The sequence below is a fragment of the Larus michahellis genome, chromosome 2 (genome assembly GCF_964199755.1).
Source record: "Larus michahellis chromosome 2, bLarMic1.1, whole genome shotgun sequence".
Taxonomy (NCBI): domain Eukaryota; kingdom Metazoa; phylum Chordata; class Aves; order Charadriiformes; family Laridae; genus Larus; species Larus michahellis.
In genome coordinates, this window is record NC_133897.1 from 127487385 (window position 1) to 127502852 (window position 15468).

The window sequence follows — 15468 nt, forward strand, 5'->3', positions numbered from 1 at the left end:
TTTGGAAAGACTTCATGGCTTCCTGTTTCTCCTTCTGTCTGGCTTGTCTTCTTTCTTTCCACTGGAGGCCTATTTCTATGCTGAGTGGGATTTTTATGCTGTTTCCACCTTTCCCCTTGTTATTTGACCTGACTGGTAACTAATGGAGATCTGCTTTTCCTCCTCTGCTTCTTTCTATCTGTTCTGCTTATACATCTGCATTTTGAAATGGATTGATTCTACCCTTTCTGTTATTGGAATGAGTGTGTAACTCCCTGCCTTTTGAGTATGCAGTTCTCTGAGCGTAGCTGTGCAGCCTCCAAGCCGTGACACAAGTTCTCTGCTCAGTTCCTGGCAAGGGAAATAAGCTTTCTTCAATGAAGATCATCACATTCTTTATTTTGAATTACTTTCTCTGCACTTAAAATTCAAACTTTGCTGACTTTTTTTTTCTTGTGGAACAGAGAATAAATTTTCGTTATAGAGTCAAAGGTTCTCTCTTGACCACCACCTCCTTGCCACCTTCTTCCAATACCCTCCTACATACCAGTCTCTTTTTTTTCTTTTCACATTTGGCACCAATTCTTTTTTACTGATGTGAGCATTTTTGTCCATTCTCATTCTAGCTTTTTTTTTCCTAATAACTCTGTTCTGTGTCTGATCTAATGAACTCCTGCAATAACTTTCTAATACAGCTCCCCTTGAAGGTCTTGTGTTCTCTGCTCTCCCTGTCTTAGTGAGAGGAGAACTTGCTGTTGCTAGTCAAACTTAGCCAAACTACTTCCTCATTGTCCATGCCTCTGTTTGATCTTGCTCATCTGCAGTTTTTGGGGAGCTGATTGTCCCCTTCTCCTTAGGGCTGTGTCTCTCTCTGGACTCTTCTGGTTTTGCTGTCTTGCTTGTCTAAGGGCACCTTCTCTCCCACTTGGCACAGGTTTGTCATTTGGCACCTCTGCTGTATCTTTGGGCATGTTCTTTGCTCCTATGGCTTTGGCTACTATTCTAGTGCTTGTTGTTTTCCTGTTGTTGTGCGCTTATATTCTGGGCTTATATTAAAGTCTACTGTATGTTTTAGTTCCACGCAAGAAAAGCGGCATCTCCTCTTGATATGATTATGCTGATTCTTCCTTGCATAAGCTTAAGTTCCTCAAAGTCATCTCACTTATCCTAGGTTTTCCTTCCAAGTTTTCTTTGAGTGTAGAAATGCCCTTTCTCCTAGGTTAATTGTTGCATTCACAATTTTTTTCCCTGCCAATATTTACTTCGAAAGTTGCTATTGTTTTTGTTTCCTTTTAAAGGATGAATGATGTATCTTTAGACTTCAAGATACCTTGTACTGCTTTGTAAAGTGTTTGTAAAGAACCAGGACTGGACTTCAGAAAGTCAGAAAAGGAGATGCATTCCCTGCTTTCAAGTGTCAAAGAATGTGGGATCACAGGACAGGCTAAGGCACATGTAATGCAAGAACAATATTCTAATATTAGACTTCCTCATCATCAGTGGACACACATGATAGGCTCCCTGTGAGTGTTACAACAAAAATGGGTTTAGTGAAGAATTGAGGGCAATTTAAACAGTGACCTCGTGGATTTAATTCAGGTAATCAGTCATCTATTGTGGGGAATGCCATTTGTTTCAATTCCATATGCCTTATAGTTACTGTTAAAGAACACAACTTATGAAAATCTTGGAAAGCACAAGTTTTCTTCCTTATGTTATAATGCCTCTCGAGTAATCCATTAGTTAAGTCTGAGTTCTCATCATTTTTCCTCCCTTACTGGACACTGCTGTTCTTCCTTTCACCACTGAAGCTTAAGAGTGGTTAGTTGATAGCTAAAACATAGGCTCTTATGTATGAAATGGTTGAGGTTTTTCCATTAATTTTTGTAGTGTGATTAACTGTTGGTTGTGAGCCAAAGAAAATGGTCTCTTCCTCATACCTGAGAGCTTATATTCCACACTTCACTGAAACACAGAGGTAAGCCCTAGCTTGCCAGTCTTACTGGGCAGGAATAAACTGGGTTGAATTCTTAGTTTTGCTTGTGTGCTAACCCAGAAAACATAACACAGTGGACACAATGTAATTAATTCAGAAGCAGGGAAAAGACCCGTGGGTTTTCTTTCATTTAATAGTTGTAATTCTTCATTTTTGCTTGTGGTATAAGGATCAAATCTGGATAGTGGCATTATTGTTTCATTATTTTTTGCTTGACAGCTGGATGGTGCTGTTGCACAACAGACTGTATGAAAACAGAATCACTCCACCCACTACTGGCTCTTTTGAGTTTTTTTTAGCCTCTTCCCACAGAGATAGCAGAATCCATGAAGGAGAAAGGGAAGATTGGTGTTGTCTCTACACTATAAAAAGAGGAGGAGGACGAGTCTAAATCACTGCTGGAAAATAGGTTTCTGTGCAGCCTGAGGAGCTTTGGAATATGATCCTTGAAAGAGTATTTTTCACTGTGGTCACTTGATCGCAACTGAGCAGCAGCTACGGGCTCTCTGCCAGGCCCAGGTGAATGTCCAGGCTCCCATCTCTACATTTACCATCTTACCTTCCTGTTACTCTACAGCGTAAGGCCTTCGTGTGCTGGGCTCTGGAAGTTTTCTGCTGCCACAATTGGGATGAGTCTGTGCTCTTGAAGGCATTAGGACAAAGTCGTCTAGCTCTAGTGTCCTGAAAACTCCTTTGGGTTTAATAGCCGAAGCTTTGAAAGGCAGGGAGTCGCATGTGCTGCAGCTCCGAGTCTTTTTCATGGTCTTCTCCTAATAAAACGTACACGCTCCTGTGTGACTGAGGACGTACATATAGGGGAGGTTTCCTTAAAACTTCTGTACAACAGGTAAGAGGAATTCAGAGTATACAATGTTACTCTACTCTAATGCCTTTGGAGGCAGCCCTTAACTCATGTTAAAAGTATCTGCATCTTTAAAGTCTGTCTTCCAAAATAGCTATGAAAAAAAGTAATTGGAGTGTGGAAAAAAGTTTGTAAAAATAGTACACTATTGCCTCAAATTTTTGCAAGAGAATGAAAGCCTGCAACTGGAGGAAATACTTCCGTTAAGTATTAAAGTACTAAAAAGTAAAACAAGCATACTACAGATTTCTTCTAATTTTTGCAGCCTATTTGATTAAAAAAAGGTAAGAGGGGAAGTACTGTATTTATACTGATTAAATGCAGTGAGTCATTGAAATAAAACTGTAGTAGGTTTTAAAGCCTTTGACATAATGATTCTCAAATCATGCATGATTACTTCCCTTTTGACAATTGAGCTGCCAAACTGAAGGCAGCTAATTTGAAATTCCTTTGCAACTTGCCTGTCTCTCCCTTCAGCGTCCCTTTCAATAAGTCGAACCTCTTGTCTTCCTCACACTGATGCTACGTTCTGCCCTGTGGACACCGTTCTCCTATTATGTTATTTTTATTATTTTTTTTCCCCTTGGGCGCAGTACTGTTTCATCTCCTGATTTCTATATTACCTTCTTTCTTTTATTAATTACACTGCTTCCCATCCTGTCTTGTTATGCTGTGATCACCATCCATGCCTGAGAGTCAAAGTTCATCTTGGAGGTTCCATTCTACGGCATTATCTTCCCTAATTGCCTTTTGCCTAGTCATCTCTGTCACAAGCTAATTTCTATTAGCTCTGGCTGGAATATCTTCCCAGCTCATATATGCATTATATAACAGATTATTTTTTTCCTAAATATCTGTTTTCTACAACACTATCTTCCCCTTCTACCCAAAAATGCACTCCTGTAGCTAATTCCCTGTTATTTAAAAAAAACCAAGGCTTCTCTAGCAGCAAACTCTTAAGACTACATGTGCATCTATATAAGAAGATAATTAGGTAGCCCCTTATATTTTTTTTTTAAAGTTCTGGTAGCCCTTTTTCAAAAAAGCTTTCTAGTCTCGTTTATTGTATGGTGGTGCATCATGTTTAATTCGGGCTGTCAGCTCCTTGAGCAGCAACCTGCCATTTCTTATTAGTTTGTAGAGTGCTGTACACAGCTGTGGCACCAGAGAAGCCGTAAAAATAATACTGAAGTTGCTTAGATGGAGATTTTCATGTCTTTCTGTTACTGAAGTAATGTGGCAGATGGCCTAATTATTATTAGCCGTTCCTTCCCTAAAAAAATCCCTTCTGAGGAGAGACGTGAGGGCCGTTTAATATGAAATGCTTTCTCCCAATGCTGTCTGTGGGAGTAATTCCTTAATTTATTGCATAATAGCTAATAAAATCAGACACGTTGGGTGACAGGGCTCTTCCATCAATAGAAAAGAAGTTTCTTTTGGTGGTATTTTTTTTACAGCTAATAAAGTCTTCATTGTCAATGAAGCTAGGCATACATCTGTTTTTCTCCAAGAACGTTATTTTAAAATAAACTTTAAGAATTGTTTTCTACATGTAGGCTTATTGCCCTGTCGCTAAGTAAATTGTGATATTTGCATTAATGTCTGGGTCCTTTATATGCCAAAAGATTGCTTATATTCACAGCCTCCCTCTTTCAGGGGCTGCATGGTTTGGTTTTGGGGTGGTTTTTTTTGTTTGTTTGGGGTTTTTTTTTTTGTTGGTGTTTTTTTTTTTTCAACAGTCAGTTTGAGTAGATTCTGTCTGGAGCCCCAACCCTATAGAAATCTATCTGGAGCTATTCCAGAACCTGCTATTGTTGTTGGTTTTGTTTTTATTTCAAACCCAAACATTAATTGTTGGCGAATTAGGTTTTGCGTTGCACTGTTCTTCCAATCATTGCTCTCTCTTGAATGTCCCACAGCCCTTGGGCTACCTCTTTACCTATTTTACTTTGATAAACAGCTGTGCGCTGCAAACACTTCCTGATATTTAAGCGACTTTGGCAGAACGCAGACTGAAACAAAAATGAAAGTTGCTCAATCCTTGCTGTTTTCTCTAACATTGTTTTCATTTTCAAACAGTTTCAAAAACATCTTGCTGCCTCTTTCTATTTCATATTTCTTCTGGGTCACATCAGTAGATACAAGCTATGAGCCACCTTTTGAAGCTGCTATGTAACAAATGTTTTCTGTTATTGCCAAACTCTTATTTTACCTGGAAAATGTTTTTACCCTTTTATGGTAAACATAACCACAGATATTGATTTCTGGTTTAGCTTTTTCTCTGTACTACAAAAAAAGATTATGCTCAAGACAGAAAAGAGGTACTCACTGAACATAGTGAAAGCAATTAACAGCTGCAAGACAAAGTTAGGCTAACAGCAGAAATAGGGGGCATCAGCTCGAGCTTGCAAACACTCAAAAACCTATGAAGAATCTAAACCTTTTTCATTGATGATAAAAGATCGCAACTGTTTTGACAAAAAAGGATTTTGCAATGTCTTCACAGAAAAAGCCTGCTGGTAATATTGTTTTTTATTATTATTCTTGTGCCACATGTCTCAAAACTTTTCCTACCTTGAAATGTGCGGACTCCAGAGCAGTCCGTGGCTCTCAAGTTGAGTGCGACTGTTGAAGTGGTCAGTGAATGTGGTTGCACGTGAGAAGTAGGATGACAGGAGTTTTGTGGTATTTTCTCCTGATTTTTGTTAAATAGTGGAATTGGGGGAAGTTGCTGCACTGGAATATGTTAGCCGTACAGCGCTTGCTTCAATGCGTAGGTAACAAAAGGATGGAATGAAGATAAAGGGACAGATCCTAAAGTAGGGTGGTGCGCTATCAATTTGCTGTATCTTGCAGTATCAGTCGCCTTTGGCTCTAGGTTTCTTCGCGGTGAATGAATTTGAACAGATGTTACCGATGGTCTGAGAAATGCTGTGTTTTAGTATTCTGCTTGACAGATAATCAAAAGCAATTCCTTAAATAAGTTAAAGACGACAGTTTAAGATATCCTGGTCTGGTCCTATACAGGATGGAAGAACCACTTTGACTCTCAGATTTAAAATGTAGATCCCTGTGAAGGCCTGTCCCTGTAGGCCCTGTGAAGGCCTGTCCCCGTTGGCTGTCTCTGTGCTCAGACGTCTAGAGCCTGTGGGTGCCAAACACTTGGCTATCAGAAGTCCCTGGTGCTTCGTGTTCTGCTTTGCCCTTTGGTGCTGGCAGTGCTGGGTGTCTGTCCCCACCTCGGCATTGCTGCGATTTACGGAATAAACATTTCACTCCATCAGCCCTGGGGAGCAATTGTGAACTCTGCTAGGGTGTGGGCGAGCAGGCAGACGTGTGTTTTTCTGCAGGGTGTTACTTGCTGGTCACGCTTTCAGTGATTCCCTCCAGCAACTGCCGTTGCAAGTCCCTTGTTCCTGCCCTCCGACTCGTGCCTCTCTGTGATCCCCACCATCAGTGGTGGTGCAGGGCTCCAGCCTGGGGAATGTATCCAGCCGCAAAATAGCAAAGGGAAAATGGAGGGGGAAAGGGAGGACCATTGCTTTTCAGCCCAGCTGGACCCCTGGGCACCTCGCTGTGCAGCTGCAGCCCCACTTGTGAACCTGGGCTGGAAGGGACAATGCCAGGGTGTCTGCGTGAGCAACAAAAGACGGGGAGCAAAGGCTTTCTGTGCCTGAAAAAGGGGCTTAGGTATTCAAAGCTGTGACTACATGAGGGCTGTCATTCTCCAGGTGGCAGGCAGCTAAAAGCAGATAAAACCCGGAAGGAGCCACAATTTCCTCACATCTCCAGTTGGGCAGTTTAAATAGGCTCCTTGACGGCATACCAGTCTTAGTCCTGGGTGTGATCACATTGCAATTAAGTGCTGCAAGAACTTGTGTATGAGGAGCAGAAAAGCACTGAAAAGGCTCGCTGGTGGGTTTTACAGGATGGAAGGATGTGCATTAAAAGCAATTTTCAGGTTTCTGCCCTTTAAATTTTAATGTTCAAAACCCTGAGAATCAATTACATTAATAAATACTTTTAACACCTCAGCTCTTTTAGGGTTGCTGTGGGACACAAGAAGAGTTCACGAAACGCTTTGGTTTTCTGCGGTGTAGAAAAATTGCCAGTCGGGAGTTGGCAGAGAGCATCCGTATCTCTCCCGGTCTCCAGTTGGCAGCTGCAGGAGATGGGCCTGCCGGAGAAGCTGCTGTCAAGCTGGATGTTTGCGAACAGCCTCTCCCTGTGTCAGGGAAATCTCAGTTGGACCCAAACAGGTACAGACTTTGTACGGGTCTGGAAATGCAGACTGGTCATTTTTGAAAGTGCTGGTGAGGTCCTTTATTGCTGATTATTGGTACCAATTGGGCTCTGTAAAGCAGCAAGAGGCTGACCCTGTTTCTAAAATTTGAGTAATTTGCTAATTTAAAACGTTAGCAGATTAATTTATGTTTTTCTTTGCATCCTCTATCGGGTCTAGAATTGCTGCTGACTTGTAGAGAATGATTTTATGCGCAAGGTTCTCCTCGTGATTTATTTCAGTTCAGCTTTCACATTGCTGGATTCTGCGCTAACCCAAGAGAAGCAACGTTTTCTGCTCAGTGAGGGATTAGTATTTTTGAGATGTTTCTGACACAGGAGGCTCGCAGATGTTCTTGCACAAGCCTTTAAAAGGACATTCGACATGTGGCGTTGCAAGAACATAATCAGCAAATCTTAGGTAAGCAAATTGACTTAATTTAATAAACTGCTTTTCATCAAACTGCATGGAGCCAAATCCAGTAGTTTGCCAAGAAATTTATTTTTATTAGGGCAGTATAATTTGGTGCTTACTGAGCTCTCCGGTTCACGCGGTCTTTTGGAGGGGAAGGAGCGGAGCCAGTGGCGTTGGGAGGTTTCCTGCCGAAAGAGGGCGGCTCCGATGGGAGCGCGGCGGCAGCAATTACTGCAGAACTGCTCCTTCTCCAGGGTTTTAAAGCAGGGATCCACACTGTGCTACACAACCCATCCCTGAAACTTAAAAAATAATAATATCATAATTTGAAATAAAGCCAAAGAAAGATGAACTATTTCATATGCCCAGCTCCCTGCTTTCCATCTCACTGGGGATAAAAACCCAAGGCGGGCTGGAGTAGGAAGTTGTCACCGCACCAGAAAGTGTCCTAGGACTCTTGCTTCCAATCTCACAGTAATTTCTGGGGTTTCTAATGCGGGGAACCATTCACCGTGTTAAATTCACATGCAGAAACCCTTCCGTGGGGAGTGAATGCTCTGGCGTACGCGGAGTTCTTCTTTCAAAAGCCCATATTCAATACAGTTTTCAACGTTTACAGACAGCAAGTCATCTCTGTATCCCCAAAGGCTGAGAACCACAAAAGTTGAGTGCTTTTTATAATTAAGTGTGATTTCTCCAAAGGGAGATGACTGTACCGTAAGAAAGGAATATTTTTAATTTTATTTTTTTTTCCAGAAACTGCCTCCCTATATCCCTTTCTCTACTGAAAGATGCGTGTGGGATGCGGGATATGCCGTATTGTCACACTGGGTCTTGGATGAGACATTACAGATCATGTGCTTTGGATTTTGTCCCACACACACACAGAGCCTGTCAGGCAGCTCACAGATAATGTTGACTCCTGCGGTATTTATCCAAATGACCTTAAAATGATGCAGTCAAAGAAAAAAAAAAAAATAAAAAAGGTTACAGCCTTTCCCTCCTTACCTCAACCCCCCGAAGAGCTGCATAAAGATCAGATTTCTTTCAGAGATATAGGAAGAAGACTCTGTTTATATTCCCCTTATTTACTTTACAGCAATTGTTTAATATGTCCTGGTGTTTCTGGGTAGGTAGCACTCTCCCGGTGTGCAACACAGCTGATTAGACTGCCGGAATGACAATGTCACACTGTATCGTGCAGGCAGGTCCTTAGCATGGGCTTTTCTTAGAGTAAGGCATCCACAAGCCCTTTGTTTCACTGCCCGTGAAACACTTTTGTTTCACTTTAACCTACCACTTCTACACCTTCGTCCCCCAGCATATGCTGGCTGCTCTGTTTTGTTAGGGCTTAATAAGTCTTTCTTGATGTTATGCGAAATAATCGGGCAAACCCATGTTAGATGTCACTACTTCAGCCACTGGAATAAGAGTTTGTTAGCAAAGTGAGATAGAAATTAATGTTGTTTTGAAATATTAGCATTTGGTTGTGAAGGTGTCTGTTTGCCAAGTTAATTTTATGTTTCTTAATATACATATTCCTTAGAATGTACCATAATTTCCTGGTTTCTGAAGCTGAAACAATATTGGTTTTCTTCCTAGTCACCTGTTTTTGTTAAAAAGGAGTTTAGATTTGGTTCTTCTAAAATTAGGAGCATATTTTGATTCAATTTGGTTATTCTTAAAGTTTAGCAACTCTGACAACAGAAAAAAGCTTCTAAAAGCAATTTCTTAAATCTGGACATTTCAAAATGAAGGACAACTGGTTGTTGTTGTTTCATTTAATAACCTCATTTTATTTTATTTTAATTTTATTTTAATTTCTCTTCTCTTAAGAGTATTATCCACTAATATAACCCAATAACAAGATGTCTGTCACTGGGTGTCCATAAAATGGTATTAATTTATTGAGAAACATCCACAATATCTGACCTAAAGTTCACTTCTGTGAGATGGATGAGAAACACTTAAATATCAAATGCTAGTTACGTGTAAGAAAATGCATTGCTTTTGTCAGGGAGTTTAGACGTTATTCTTCCTCCAAATGAACCTCAGAATGTCACAAGTTTCCGTAAATGAGGATAAGAGCCTTTTGAAATGTTCTCTCTCTGCTAAACAGAATCCAAGCCGTTTGAGAGAGATGCAAGTGTGACATCCTGCTTATTAGCAGGTGCGTCATCTGCTCCGAACAACTTATCTGGGGCTGTAGCAAACAGCATCACTGAACGTGAACTTCACCTATAGACATTGAAAAGAAAGTATCCACAACCTCTGGCCACCCAGCAGAGTTAAACTGTATTTTGATTCAGTAGACAGTAGGAAACCAAAGTATTTTTTCTATTCCTAAGAAGCCGGATCATGTAACTGGTACTTTTCTTCCTCGGGCACTATGAAAACCTAATTCTTGAGAGAGGGGAAGAAAAAAAAAAAAAAAGACATCTGGCAGTAGCTCTGTGCTCCTTATGTTTGCCCTGAATTTTGCCCCACCATCAAGGACAGCTGAGATTTTATTAACCAAGAGCAGAAAAATGACTTCCATATTCCTCACACAGACCATGTTCTACCAGCTGTGCTGAAAAAAATTGATGCAAGGAACAGCAGCTAATGGCACCTCTGCAGAGGCCATCTCTAACCCCATTAAGAAGACAGGTAGTTTCCCAGGTAAACCTGTACCAGTGGTTTCATTGTTCAAACCTCTAGGCTTCATTCCCCTAAAAAAAAACCCCAAAACAAAACACCAAACAAAAAAAAACAGAGCAAAACCAGAGGGGAAACCACCACACATCTAAGTAGGCATTTACATGTCGGTGTTCACTGCACGTGTATGATCATGTGCATGTTTTCTCTCTGGTGAAGTGATCACATTTTAGCTCTCAAAACTAGAAGTAAGTGTGTTTTCCCCCCCCCCTTCCTTCTTTGAGATCTGTTTAAACTATTTGGATGTTACTAAGTGAAGTATCATTTGTGAGGATAATTCAAGCAAGAGGAAACAGAATGGAAAAAAAAATATTTGAGAGTATTTGCAGACTTGTCTTGGTATTTATTAACAGAGCTATGTTTTTATCTAAAAAAAAGTCCTCTAGAATAGGGGTTTTAATGCTAACGTAAAATCTGGATTTAAAAAAAAAAAAATAAAGCAGACCTAGGCCACAGATACTTCACTTTTTCAAATAACTTTTAGAAATTCATATGCTCCTGTAGTATCAAAGTTCCCACATCAGTAAATGGCAAAGTCTGGAGCCTCAATCACGGTTGATAGATTCCATTAGAGCACATGGATGGGGAACACTGCGGTCTGTGTCCTATTCGTTGTAGACCTGTGGCATCCTCACAGGACTCTTGTATCCACAGACCCGGGCCCAAACATTATGAGTTTCCGATGAGGTTTTCACAATGGAAAGCTGTGATTTTAGGCAGTGCTTCTTCCCTATGAGTGTTGGCCCTCTGGGTATGCCTCAGGCTCTACTCGTAGTACGGAAATGCCCAACCACTCGATACGTCTCAAATCCTGACCTTTAACTTCTCATATCACACTCCTGATGTTTTTAAACCTTCATTTAAGTTCCTCAGGAACCTGCACCACATGCTAAATTCCTGTCTCTTCCTTGTGTCTGGTGAAGTGGGGGCAAAAAGGGAGAGAGGACAAGGGAAAACTTTGCCTCCGCTTATGCTCCCTTACAGAAACTGAGCTGATTTGGGAACCTGGAGCCTAAGTTCTAGTCCAATTTTCTTGTCTTTAGGTAAAGCCAAAGTTTGCCTTTTCTTTGAGAAGGCAAGCGTGTCCACTCCATTAATGCCCATCCTTGATGGTAGAAACTGTTTACAACCCAGGCTGCGCGGTCAGAGTGGAAGTGCGGTGGATGCTCCTTTTTAGTGGAAACTACAGATCAAAGTGATTTTTAAGACGTATTTTGACTGTAGCCAAGTGTTCTAAAGCATTACACAGTCTGTGAATTTGCTTTTTCTGCACTCTGGGTTAATGAATAATCCTCTGTCTATCTTTATCTTGCAAAGTTTGGTGTTTAATTGTTGGTTGCAGCAGATAGAAAGCAACTAAATATTACTGATTTGCTTCCGTTTTTTTTTTTTTAAAGTGGTATCTGAGATCAGTAAACAAAACGTTGTAAGTTAAATTGTAGGGCTGAGCTATCTACCAGCTCACCATTTTCAAATGGGGACACCCTGCTGCTTTTACCCCATCCCCTTGCCTAGGGACAGTCTCGTCTTCAAACTTCTGCCAGTTCCTTGCTGGATCCTTCACTGCACTGATCAAACTTGCTAACCCAGCAGGCTAAAGGGAACAGCTTCTGTGGGGTTAATGACTGGTTTTACGTAATTTCACACTTAAGCAAAGGGATTGTGCAAGTACTGGGACACGTGAGCATGGCCCAGCATCTGCTCACAGATAACCATTCGTGATCTCTGCCCTTCTGTTCAGTTATGAACATTTAGGTGAGGAGACCTCCCGTGTAAGCCTGGGTTACCACCAACCAAAGTGATGAGTCAAGACTCTGCAACAGCTTGTGTCCTCTGTGGCTCACCAGAGAGACTTCTAACACCAAAAGACTCCAACTACATGACAGTGGGTTCAATTCCAGTTTTCCCATCTAATTGTTTGACTTCTTAACAACAAAAGTCTGCAAAAAAAAAAAAGTTTGACAAACCAGTCTTATGAGTACCGCTTCCTGTTTTCTGAAGCCGAATCCAGAACAACAGTTTGTGTAATGATGATGAATTGTTAAATAAAATTAAGTCTTTTTCCCTATGGACTTTGTAATAAAACTTGTAAACAATATTTTGCAAATTAAGTTGCAGGCCTATGGACTGTCACTCCCAGATGGCACGAATTAGTGGAGGACGGTTTGTTATGTACCTTCTCCCAGCCATCCACCCCTCCCTGGGTTTTGGATGTGCTAGCCTTGGACGGGGATGACTCAGCTGCTGGTGAATCACCTGCTGAAGTGCTAAAAGTGGTGGCTTGGCTCCGTTTCCTCAAGCAAGAGTGAGCTGTCAAGGCAGACGAGCAAGAAAATTGTCTTCTGCAGCTGGGAGGATTTTCCTGCTTGTACATCTAGATTCGCTGCAATTAGAAGCCGTTGCACAGATTTTACTGTGCCTTCAACAGTCCCTGTTGAGATCTTGTTTAATAAAAGCTTCCTTGTGCAACTGCTCGTGCATGATAGGGCTTTTCACAGGCATTGCTAAAGCTTCCTTTAGCAGAAAACCAGTCGGTGAATAGCTCATGTACAATGTAACCGGAGAAATACTGGTCAGGGAATGTCTCACTGTTTTCCAGTTGGCGACATGGAAAGTAATGGAGTATTTCTAACCGGAGAGATTGTTCCCCAAAAGAGACAAGATCTAGAAAAGCCATCAGAAATCTTGCTGTTTCAAATTACTGTTTTCTGGATTGGTGATGGTGGAGGAAGACAGGAGAAAAACTAAAAAACATATAGAAAACTTGCCAGGCTCTACGTGCCCACGGGACTGCATGTGTCCAACCAGCTGCCAGGGAGAAAAACATGGGGAACATCCTGTCACTATGTGGTCAGTCTAAGTGTCCTTTAGAAACAGAAGCTCTGAGAGATACAAAACCATAGTTTACCACAATAATCTTTAACTAATGCAGTCAATGGGCCTTTTGGACTATTTCAGTGTCGGTACGTTCTTTCCCTTAACAGTCAAAGAAGTGTACAAGCCGGCTGCCTGTTGTCAGCGACAGTAGCACCAACCACCCCTGCTGACAAGCAAGCAGATATTGTGAGAAGATCATCTCCGAGTCTTTGCTGTGAACCTTGGCAAGAAACAGGATGCATTTTGTTCTCTACCTGCTGCGGTACAGAGTTGTACTACTTAATCTAACCAGCAACAGTTCCTTGAGCGGCTGAAGTTTGAAGAAAGTAGAGTCACAGCTGGTTACTTTGGCTGCCCACCATCAAGAGGATAGAATTCAGTAAGTGCAAAGGAAAAAACAGAGCTTTACCTACAATGGCAATTATTTTGCTGGATGTTGTTTACTTTGGACTCTCTGTTATACGGCTTAATATATTTTGGGGATTGGCTCCATCCTCAAGAGAAGCACATCTTCAGCTCTCCCTCCCTCCCCATGGAGAGCAGCAGTATCATGGCCCCTGTGGAGCTGGTTAGCCAGATCACCCTTTCCCAACAGATATTTCTTATCATCTTTGTCAGGGTCCTCTGAGCCAAAATCCTCCTGCAAACCAATGGTTGCACAATGATGGTTAAATTCTCAGTCGTGTAGGGTAGAGAAAACAGTGCCAAAAAGGATTATTCAAAGTTATGTATCTGTGTAACTCCTCACTGTAGCAAAGCCAGAGGGTTTATCACCTGGCAGGACCAAGCTAAATGAACAAGTGTAATTCTATCAATTCTTACTTTTGGAACAAGTCTGATTGTTGTTAACATTTTTGTGGAGGAAGGTCCAAGGATGTGGCAGAATCCCGATATGAGCCAGGTTTGCTCATATAATCGTGCTTATTGTCTCTCAATAAACCTTCAAATTAGTCTTATGATAAGCATGTTGTTTGAGAAACAGATATGAGATCTACTCAAAGGCATTCTTTCACATATTTTTCCACGAACACCCCACATCTTTAGTATCAAACAATATTCCATTGTCTGGGGTAGCAGACATTGGACTTGATGCTATTTGATGTTCTTACATGGAGACGTAATGATGTTGAGACATAATGTTCCAAAACTTCACACATGCAGAATGCAGATATCCAAGTATCTGCAGAAAAACAAATGTAAGGGTACACAGACATCTCTAAGTGGCGTGCGACGCTGTGCACTCCGATACCCTTCCAACCTCAGTGGAAAGCCACTGCTAAGCTGTGTGCTTAGTCGCATGACAGCAAACACAAATCTTGGAGCCAAACAAGTACTGTTTGCATCGTACTGACCGTGATTTGCCTTTTTTTGTCTTTCTACCTCAATTCATTTTCAAACCATCAGCCATTTTAATGTTGGAAGTCTCCAGATTAGCGAAGCTAACTGTTTACCCTTCTATTAACTTTATTCTAAAGTTAAGCACAATTTATGTGTATGTAAGTTTACAGGTATTATTTTTTTCTCATAAGAGAATTGCTTTTGTTAAGAGGGATCTTATTTCTTAAGGGATTATACACCATTTACAATCAATCCGTTTTGCTAGTCTTCTTTAAAAAGCTCTAAGATAACAGCAGTCAATTTATAGCAGTCCTTTCTCTACGCAGACAAAATACAAAGGTTCTTAATATTTTCCATCCGAGTCTCCTTACAGTTCAAATTGGGAGTGGTAATAGTATGAGAGCCAAGGAATTTCCAGAGATTTTGAAGTGCTAGTAAGTCGTTACTGACGCAGTGCCATGAATATTTGGTTGATGAAAAGTTAGATGCAGGATCATTCTGCCCCTGATTAGCAGCTATTATCAGTGCATCCCAACAAAAGTCAAAGCTTCTTGCTTGCTTATACAGTGGGGAAAGAAGAAGAAGAAGGAGGATAGTTCTATTATACCTCCTCCAAAATCTTCAGCCAAGGAATGGTGTGATCCCCAGACATCTCTCCTAGCTTGTTCCCTCGATCTATGTGCACTTTTAGTGCTCCTTTTTGGATATGAAGAGAACACTATTAAAAAGCAAAAACCCAACAAACTAACCTATAATTCAGGTGGAGAACATGGATAGATGTTCATGGTACATCTTTGTGGCTTTAATACACTAAGACAAAAAGGATATGTATACGAGAGAACACGAGACAGGCCTCCGCAGTGGAAATAATGCAACACCTCTTCCTTCGGATGTGAAAAATCCATTATTTCCATGTCATGTTCTAAAAAAATCATGGCAAAAAGGCTAGCCTTGTGGCTGGGTGAACAAAAAAAAGATGTGAACATGCCATTGTCTCCTGAGTGTGGGTTCTTAGCAGCCAGG